The 10,141-nt window shown below is 40.6% G+C and overlaps 1 pseudogene; it reads left to right on the top strand.

Moving 5' to 3' along the window:
- The first annotated feature begins 5,230 nt into the window (after positions 1-5,230).
- LOC134361674 (uncharacterized) lies at positions 5,231-8,897 on the top strand (annotated as a pseudogene).
- The last annotated feature ends 1,244 nt before the right edge of the window (positions 8,898-10,141 follow it).

The raw sequence follows: 10,141 nt of genomic DNA, 5'->3' as shown, positions 1-10,141 counted from the left end.
CCCCAAGATTGTATTTATGTGTTCATCCCAGGGCCCTGTGGTTGAGCCTCAGTTCTAGGAGAGTAAGATTATTCTAGCTGACTGACATAGCACTTCCTGTGGGTGATTGCATGAGACTGAGCTGCCAGAGCAGTGCTAAAACATTGATTTGGAGTGACTCTCACTCACATTGGACACTGGACAAATTCAGGACTCTGGGCTATTGACCCTCTACCATAGATCCTTGGGTTTGAACTATATGAGTAGGCCTATATGCCTGTCCTCTGGGCCCTCTGCATTCCAACCACAATCTGCCTCTGATCTTAGCACTTGGAGGCAGGGCAAGTGGTAGCAGATAAGAATGGTGATAAATATTTCTTATAGTGACAGTGCTACCTCTGCTACTGGCAGTTTCAAATCAACAAGGAATTTTTTTCACTTTCTCCACAGTCTTTGTGCCATAATTGAGGAAGACTCTTTGGAATAGTCATGTTTATCTCCCTGAAGCTTTTGAGACTATGGCTTCTCAATAACAACTGACCCTTTTAAGTTGGTCTCATACCCTGCTGGGTGAAGGATGTGCACTCCTTGTGCAAATGGAAATGCCTTTCTCACTATGAACAAAGGGCCATTGTCCTTCCTTCCCACTGGTGGAATTGTGTGGAATGTAAACGTGCTGAAAATATCAAAAGATTGTATTCTAGGGTGCAGTGACAATAGCCTAAAAGTTTAAGGGAAAAAGTGATCATAAGATGTGTTGTTCAACCTTTGCACTAAAAATTCAGAATAGTGCATTAGGATGTCCAAAAAAATCAGTTATTGCCCACATTTTCCTGCATACCCTGGATAAGACTTTTATTTGAAGTCTTCATCAACAAAGCACAATAACAAACTTTGAGAGAGGCATTGAAAGCTGGTACTGATGGGTGGCTTGATGGATCTGCAGTATCATGTGGAAATGGCAGTACAGAACTGCAAAGCAAGATCAATATTGTTGAATAAAACAGGGTTCAAGGAGCTATTTCATTGTAATAACAGTATTACTAACTTTGTCTTCTGGTAAAATATTTGAAATTAACCAAAAATGGTGTATTTGATAATGATGAAAAAGAAAAGTCAAGATGATGGTATAAAATGATTGCCATCTCTCCAGAGAGCATCGATTTTGACAATCACTTATGGATGAGAGTAACTTTGTGGGAGTCCTGGAGTCTAGTGAAGAAGTTTTACCAAATCACTGGAGCAAAATAGCTGAGAATAAACATACTGAAGAGTGTAAGAACAGTATCACTTTACATACATAACCCCTTCATCAAGGTGGCTCAGCTCAGTGTCAAGAGAGACTCCTTTGTCCCATAATTTATCCTATGAGGGAAAGTGAGAGTATAGTGAGAGAGCACCCATCTTTCCTAGCCATGTGGGACACAGCCCCTAAAGAACCACTTCTTTCTTGCTCCACTCAGAATAGTGATTGGAAGGGCTGAGTGGTTTGGAGATGCTGGGAGCAGAAAAGAGAGGCAGAGACTTACAGTATCCAGGGCTGGGATCTCAACAAAGGGCCATTATTCCTACTAACTGTTTCATCAGGAAGTTTGCCTCTTAGATACTTGGAGTGCCTAGCCTATGGACTCCCCAATTGGCCCACAGATACCCCAATATACTGTACACCTAACCACTCTCCCCCACCCCACCCTGAACGATGGCCAGCTCTCCACACATGCCCCCATGGACTACAAGTGCAAGCCTTTGCAGAAAGCTTGCAAGCATGGTGGATAGCCAGCTCAACTCTGTAGAACAGAAAAAGGTAAAAAAAAAAAATACCTTGTGCATATCAAGGTACTGCCCCAGGGAAAACAAATGGAAGAATCTCAGTACCTGGTTGGCCCTGCAGAATTAAGAGAAGGAACTTTATCTTAAGAATCCATCTCAAGAGAGAATAAGAAGTGTAAAATGGTTGCATCCTTAGAAAAGATTTGAAAGAAGCTCAGAATTCCTAACTGGGCTGACTGGTGAAGATGTTTCTCTCCCAAAGCCAGTCTGTGAAGACTGGAGGAGGTGACTGCTTCTTGAAATGTGAAGAAAGTAACATAAGATCACAAAGAACATGCAAAATACAACAAGCATGACACCAGCAAAGGAAAAAATAATTTTCCAGTAACAATCCAAAGAAATGAAGAACTACAAATTGTCTGACAAGGAATTCAAAATAATAATTCTAAGTAAATTGAGTGAGCTACAAGGAAACACAGAATGATGACTCAGGAAAATAATACCTGTGCAAAACAAGTTCCAGAAAGAGGTAGAAATAATAAAAAAAAGAGCAAACAGAAATTCTGGAGCTGAAGAATACAGTGAATAAAATAAAAAATGCAATAGAAAGCATCAAAAGCAGGCTTGATCAAGCAGAAAAAAGAATCTGTGAACACAAAGGAAGTCTTTTGAAATTATCCAGTCATAGGAGAAAAAAAGTAAAAAGTGCAAAAAGTTACAGGATGTATTGTACATCATCAAGAAAACTAAAATAAGTATTATGGGAGTTTTAGAAGAAGAAGACAAGGAGAGTGGAGTGCAATTTTTATTTGAAGAAATAATGGCTAAAAATTTCCCAAATATGGAAAGAAATATGGACATCCACATACATAGAACTCAAAGGTTCCCAAATGCTATCAATCCAAACAGGACTTCACTGACATGTTATACTCAAAATCAAAAAACAAAAACAAAGTATTATGAAAGCAACATTGTATGTGAGAAGAAACTTTTCACATACTATGGAATTATCAAGAGACTATCAGTGGATTACTCAGCAGAATCCTTAGAGGCCAAAGAGAATAGGATGGATATTTAAAGTGCTGAAAGAAAAAGAAATGTCAACTTAGAATACCCAAAAAGCTGTACTTCAAAAATGAAGGGGAGATAAAGACTATATTAGTCAGGATTCTCCAGAGAGCAGAATCAACAGGATATGTTATAAATATATGACAGGGGACTTATTAGGGGAATGAGTTCACATGATTGTGACAAGAACTCCCATGATAGGCCATTTGCAAACTGGATGCCAGTAGCATGGCTCAGTTCAAATCCAAAGGCGTCAAAACCAGGGAAGCCAATGGTGTTCTTGGTGTAAGTTCTGGAACCCAAAAGCTGGAAAGTCTCCAACTCTGATGTCCACAGACAGGAGAGAAGAGTGTATCCCAGCTCCAGTGATAGAGGGTGATATTCACCTTTTTTCTTCATTTTTTGTTCTCTCCAGGTCCCCAGTGGATTGGACGTTCCTGCCCATATTGAGGACAGATCTTTCTCACACAGTCCACTCAGGCCCTCATGCTAATATCTTCTAGAAACATCCTCATGAACACACCTAAAAAGATAGTTGTACCAGTTTTCTTTGCATTCCTTAATCTAATCAAGTTGACACCTAGAATTAACCTTCACAAAGACTTTTCCAGACCAAAATATCAAAGAAACTTTATTAACACTAGACCTGCCTTATAAGAAATGTTAAAAGAGTTATGCAAGCTGAAACAAAGAGACACTAATTAGTAACAAAACAACTAATAGTAACCTATGAAAATATAAGACTCTCAGGTAAAATTAAAACTACTGTCAAATTCAAAATATTCTAATATTGTAATGTTGGTATGTAAATTACTTAACTGTAGTATAAAGGTTAAAAAACAATAGCATTTTCAAAAGCTACAATAATTTATAAACAAATACAATATAAAATATGTTAATTATAACATCAAAACCTTTAAATATTTGGTAGGGGAGTAAAAGAGAAGATTTTTTCTATGTGGTCAAAGATAAGTTATTATCAATTTAAAGTTGACTATTATAAGATGTTTTGTGTATGTGTCATGGTAACCACGAAGCAAAAACCAATAGTTGATATACAAAAGACAAAGAAAAGGAATCAAAGCATTCAAGTACATAAAATCATCAAATCACAGAGAAAGACAGCCATAGAGAAAGAAATTAACAGATTACATTTTAAAAAGAAAAAGTTGTCTATATGTTGTCTACAAGAGACTCATTCAGTTTTAAGGAGACACATAGGCAGAAAGAGAAGGAAGGAAAAAAGATAGTCCATGCAAATGGAAACCAAAAGAAAGCAGGTGTAGTTAAACTTATTTCAAACAAAATAGATTGTGAAGGTTAATTCTAGGTGTCAACTTGTTTAGATGAAGGATTGCTTAGAAACCTGGTAAAGCTATCCTTTTAGATGTGTACATGAGGGCATTTCCAGCAGAGACTAGTATGAGTCTGAGTGGACTGGGTGGGAAAGACCCACCCTCAATGTGGATAGGAACCATCCAATCCACTGGAGGTCCGGAAAGAACAAAAGACAGGAAAAAGGTGAAGCTCTCTCGATCCACTGGAGCTGCAATACACTCTTCTCTCCTGTCTGTGGACACCAGAGCTTGAGACTCTTTTGCTTTTGGTTTCCAGGACTTACACCAAGGACAGCATCAGCTGGTTTTGAGGCCTTTGGACTTGGACTGAACCACACTACCTGAATCCAGTTTATAGATTGCTTATTGTGGGACTTTTCTTTATAGTCACATGAGCTAAGTCCCCTAATAAATCCCTTCATATAATTATAACATATCCTATTGATTCCGTCTCTCTGGAGAACCCAGGCTAATACAGATTTTAGTACCAGGAGTAGTTCTAGAGAAACAGAATCTTAAAGAAGAATTTTGTCAATTGGTTTCAGGGCTTTAGGCCTAAGAATGCTAATGCTTGACTTCTAATGATACCGTGAGCACTGATAGTCCTTGTTGTGAACTGTTTAAAGAGATATGCAAAATAAGTCCATTTGATGGTCCTGATTCACTGCTTGTAAAAGGCAAGAGATTCAGTGACTCTATACATAATACTTTTGGGTATTTGTGGAAATCCAAGGACTATAAGGACATTGGCTGGTTGCTCCTCTCATCACTGGATAAACTGAGAAAAAAAAAGGGGGAGCTCAGTGAAGCAAATTCTTGGCCCAAGCGCCACATAGATGACCTAAAAGTTTCTAGGTGTTCTTTAGGCCAGAATCTTCTCTCCAGTACCCACAGGGCTGAAATTGCCAAAAAATCAAACACAAGCCCTCATCATAAGATTGGCTGAACTACAGCGGCAGGTTAATTAACAGCCTCGCAGGGTATCTACTGCTAAAGTGAGGGCATTGGTTGGGAAAGAATGGAGTCCAGCAAGTTAGGATGGGAACATCTGGGAAGACTCTGATGAAACTGGGGACATGGAACCCCTAAACTGCATTGAGGCTTGTTCACCATTAATGAACTCCCAATCCACATCCCGAGAGACAGTGGCTTTTCTGACTCCACCTGAGGGGATTAACACTGTATTGCCTAAGGAAACAGTGGTGGCTTCCCATGAGGAAGATACTGAGGAAGACAATGCTGATTCTCCTCAGGACCCACCCCCACCACCCATCTTTGATTCTAGACCTATAACTAGATTCAAGGCCCAGCAGGCCGCTAAAGGTGAGGTACATAGTGTGACGCATGAGGAGGTGTGTTACACTCCAAAAGAACTAAATGAATTTTCTACTTCATATAAGCAGAAACCAGGAAAATATGTATGGCAATGAATATTAAGGGTGTGGGATAATGGTGGAAGGAACATAAAATTGGATCAGGCTGAAGTTATTGATATGGGCCCACTAAGAAGAGATTCTGCATTTAATGTTGTAGCTCGGGAAGTTAAGAAAGGTGCTAATAGTTTGGTTGGTTGGCTGAAATATGGATAAAAAGATGACCCACTGTGAGTGAGTTAGAGATGCCTGATCTCCTTTGGTTAACTGTAGATGAAGGGATTCATAGGCATAGGGAGATTAGAATGCTAGAGCGGATTTGTCACATAAAACCTACTCACACACACTGGAGGCTCAGCTCCAGGAGACATATTTTTTACCAATTCCTTGAGAAATAGATTTGTGAAGGAAGCCCCAGCATTCCTGAAGAGCCCTGTGATTGCTCTTCTCTGTAGACTAGACCTTACAGGGGGAACCACAGTCAAGCAACTGGAACACTTAAATGAAATGGGACTAATTGGGTCCGGGGGTGACAAGGGCCAAGTGGCGGCACTCAACTGACAAAGGGAACGTGGGTATAGTTACCGTAATGGACAGCAGAGGCAAAGCAATAATCAGAATAGTCTGACTCGTATAGATCTACGGCATTGGTTAGTTACTCACGGTGTTCCTGTAAGTTGTATAGACAGGAAGCCTACTAAATTCTTACTTGATCTATATAAGCAGAAAACTTCTAGGTCAAATGAACAAAAGTCTAACTCCAATCACAAAAATAGGGTAATGGCCCCTCAATCGATTCCCAGATTTGATCCAGTTTACAGACCCAGAGCCCCTTGAATGAAGGGGTGGCCAGGTCTCCTTAAAGAAGGACCCTGGTACACGACTAAAAATTTGTACTATTAATCTTTTTCCCATCTTTCCCCAAGGTTACCTGTAGACTTTTACAAGAGTAATTGTACATTGGGGAAAGGAAAATAATCAGAACTTTTGGGTACTACTAGACACTGGATCTGAATTGAGATTGATACATTCCAGGGGACCCAAAATATCACAGTGGCCCTGTGGTTATTTCTCCAGTTCCAGATTGCATAATTGGAATAGACATATTTAGTAGCTGGCAGAATCCCCACATTGGTTCCCTGACCTGTGGAGTGAGGACAATTATGGTGGGGAAGGCCATATGGAAGCCATTACAGCTGCCTCTACCTAGGAAAATAGTAAATCAAAAACAATACCACATTCCTGGAGGGATTGCAGAGATTAGTGCTACTATCAAGGACTTGAAAGAGACAGGGGTGGTGATTCCCACCACATCCCCATTCAACTCTCCTATTTGGCCTGTGAAAAAGACAGATGGATCTTGGAGGATGACGGTGGATTATTGTAAGCTTATCCAAGTGTTGACTCCAATTGCAGCTGCTGTGCCAGATGTGGTTTCATTGCTTGAACAAATTAACACATCTCCAGGTACCTACTATGCAGTTATTGATTTAGTGAATGCACTTTTCTCCATCCCTGTCCATAAGGCCCACCAGAAGCAGTTTGCTTTCAGTTGGCAAGGCCAGCAATGCACCTTTAATGTAATACCTCAGGGATATATCAACTCTCCAGCCCTATGCCACAAATTATTTTGCAGGGATCTTGATTGCCTTTCCCTTCCACAAGACATTATGCTGGTCCATTACATTGATGACATTATGCTGATTGGATCTAGTGAGCATGAAATAGCAACTTCTCTGGACTTATTAGTAAGATATTTGCATGTCAGAGGATGGGAAATAAATCTGACTAAAATTCAGGGGCCTTCTACCTCAATTAAATTTCTAGGGGTCCAATGGTGGGGCATGTCTAGACATCCCTTCTAAAGTGAAGGATAAATTGTTGCATCTGTCCCCTCCTACAGCCAAGAAAGAGGCATGGCACCTAGTGGGTCTATTTGGATTTGGGAGGCAACACATTCCTTATTTGGGTGTATTACTCTGGCCCATCTACTGAGTGACACAAAAGCCTGCTAGTTATGAGCATGGCCCAGAGCAGGAGAAGGCTCTGCAACAGGTTCATGCTGCTGTGCAAGCTGTTCTTCCCCTTGAGCCATAAGATCCAGCAGACCCAATGGTCCTTGAAGTGTCAGTTGCAGATAAGGATGCAATATGGAGCCTTTGGCAGGCCCCTATAGGTTAATCACAGTGAACTCCCTTAGGGTTTTGGAGCAAGGCCCTTCCATCATCCACAGATAATTACACTTCTTTTGAGAAACAGCTCTTGGCTTGCAACAGGGCCTTAGTAGAAACTGAACATTTGACTATGGGCCATCAAGTTACCATGCAACCTGAGCTGCCCATCGTGAACCATGTGTTATATGACCCCAAAAGTCATAAGGTTGGGTGTGTGCAGCAGCACTCAATCATCAAATGGAAATGGTGTATGTATACATGATCAGGGCCGAGTAGGTCCTGAGGACACGAGTAAGTTACATGAAGAAGTGGCCCAAATGCCCATGGTTCCTACTTCTGCTACACTGCCTTCTCTTCCCCAGCCTGCACCTGTGGCTTCATGGGTAGTTCCCTATGATCAGCTGACAGAGGAAGACAAGCCTAGAGCCTGGTTTACAGATGGTTCCCCATGATATGCAGGCACCACCTGAAAGTAGACATCTGTGGCACTGCACCCCTCTTCTGGGATATCCCTGAAGGACATTGGTGAGGGGAAATCTTCTCAATGGGCAGAACTTTGGGTAGTGCACTTGGTTGTGCACTTCGCTTGGAAGGAGAAATGGCCACATGTGCGATTATATACTGATTTGTGGGCTGTATCCAATGGTTTGGCTGGATGATCAAGGACATGGAAAGAACATGACAGGAAAATTGATGAGAAAGAAATTTGGGAAAGAGTTATGTGGATGGACCTCTCTGAGTGGGCAAAGGATGTGGAGATATTTGTTTCCAATGTGAATGTCCATCAGTGAGTGACCTCAGCAAAAGACTTTAATAATCAGGTGGATAGGATGATCCATTCTGTGGATACTAGTCAGCCTCTTTCTCCAGCAACCCTTGTCATTGCCCAGTGGGCTCATGAGCAAAGTGACCATGGTAGCAGGGATGGAGGTTATGCATGGGCTGAGAAATATAGACCTCCACTCATCAAGGCTGATCTGGCTGCGGCAACCACTGAGTGCCCAATCTGCCAGCCGCAGAGGCCAACACTGAGCCCCCAATACGGCACCATTCCCCGGGGTGGTCAGCCAGCCACCTGGTGGGAGGTTGATTACATTGAACCACTTCCATCATGGAAGAGGAAGCATTTTGACCTTACTGTAATAGACACTTACTCTGGACTTATGAAGGTTAAGTCTAGGTGTCAACTGGGTTAAGTGAAGGAATTCTGATAAACCCTGGTAAAGCTATCATTTTTGGTGTGTACATGAGGGCATTTCCAGCAGAGATTAGTATGAGAGTCTGAGTGGACTGGGTAGGAAAGGCCCACCCTCAGTATGGGTGGGAACCATCCAATCAACTCTGGGTCTGGAGAGAGCAGAAGACAGAGGAAAAAGGTGAAGCTCTCTCTCAATCAGCTAAAGCTGGGTACACTCTTCTCTCCTGTCCATGGACATCAGAGTTCAAGACTCTTCTGCTTTTGGGTTCCAGGATTTACACCAAGGACACCATCAGCTTCTCTAGTTTTGAGGCCTTTGGACTTGGACTGAGCCATGCTACTAGCATTCAGTTTATAGACAGCCTATCATGGGACTTTTCTTTATAGTCATATGAGCTAATTCCCCTAATAAATCCCTTCATATAATTGTAACATATCCTATTGCTTCTGTCTCTCTGGAGAACCCAGACTAATATATAGATTATAAGTAAAAACTGTCACAAGAGACAAAGAATGTCATGATATGATAATAAAGGGGTCAGTTCATCAAGTGGATATAACAATTATAAATATATATGCACTCGCCATCAAAGCACCTAAAAATGTAAAACAGGTAAAGTATATCTGAAAGTAGTTATAGACAGCAATACAATGGTACTTGAGGACTTTAATAACTTACTTTCAATAGTGGCTAGATCATTCAGGCAGAGAACAATAATAAACCTTTGGACTTAACCTACATTTTTGACCAAATGGACCTAACAGACATATACAGAACATTCCACCCAAGAGCCACAGAATACATATTCTTTTAAAGCACACACAGAACATTCTCCAGAATAGATCATATTTTAAGCCACAAAACACATCTTAAAATTTTTAAGAAGCTTGAAATTATATCAGGTATCTTTTCTGAACACAATAGTATAAAACTAGAATTCAATAACAGGAAATAAGATGAAAAATTCACAAATATGTGGAAATTAAACAATATACTCCTGAACAATCAATAGGTCAAAAAGAAAAAAGAAAATCTTGAGACAAATAAAAATGGAAAGAAAACTTACCAAAACTTATGAGATGTGGTAACAGTAGTTCTAAAAATTTACAGTGGCTGACACCTACATTAAGAAACCAAATCTCAAATAAATAGTTTAACTTTCTACCTCAAGGAACTATAAAAGGAATGACACAATTTCAAAGTTACCTGAATAAGGGAAATAACAAATGTTAGAGCAGAAA

Source organism: Cynocephalus volans, chromosome 13 (genome assembly GCF_027409185.1).
Source record: "Cynocephalus volans isolate mCynVol1 chromosome 13, mCynVol1.pri, whole genome shotgun sequence".
Taxonomy (NCBI): Eukaryota; Metazoa; Chordata; class Mammalia; order Dermoptera; family Cynocephalidae; genus Cynocephalus; species Cynocephalus volans.
This window is presented reverse-complemented; position numbering and strand designations above follow the sequence as displayed.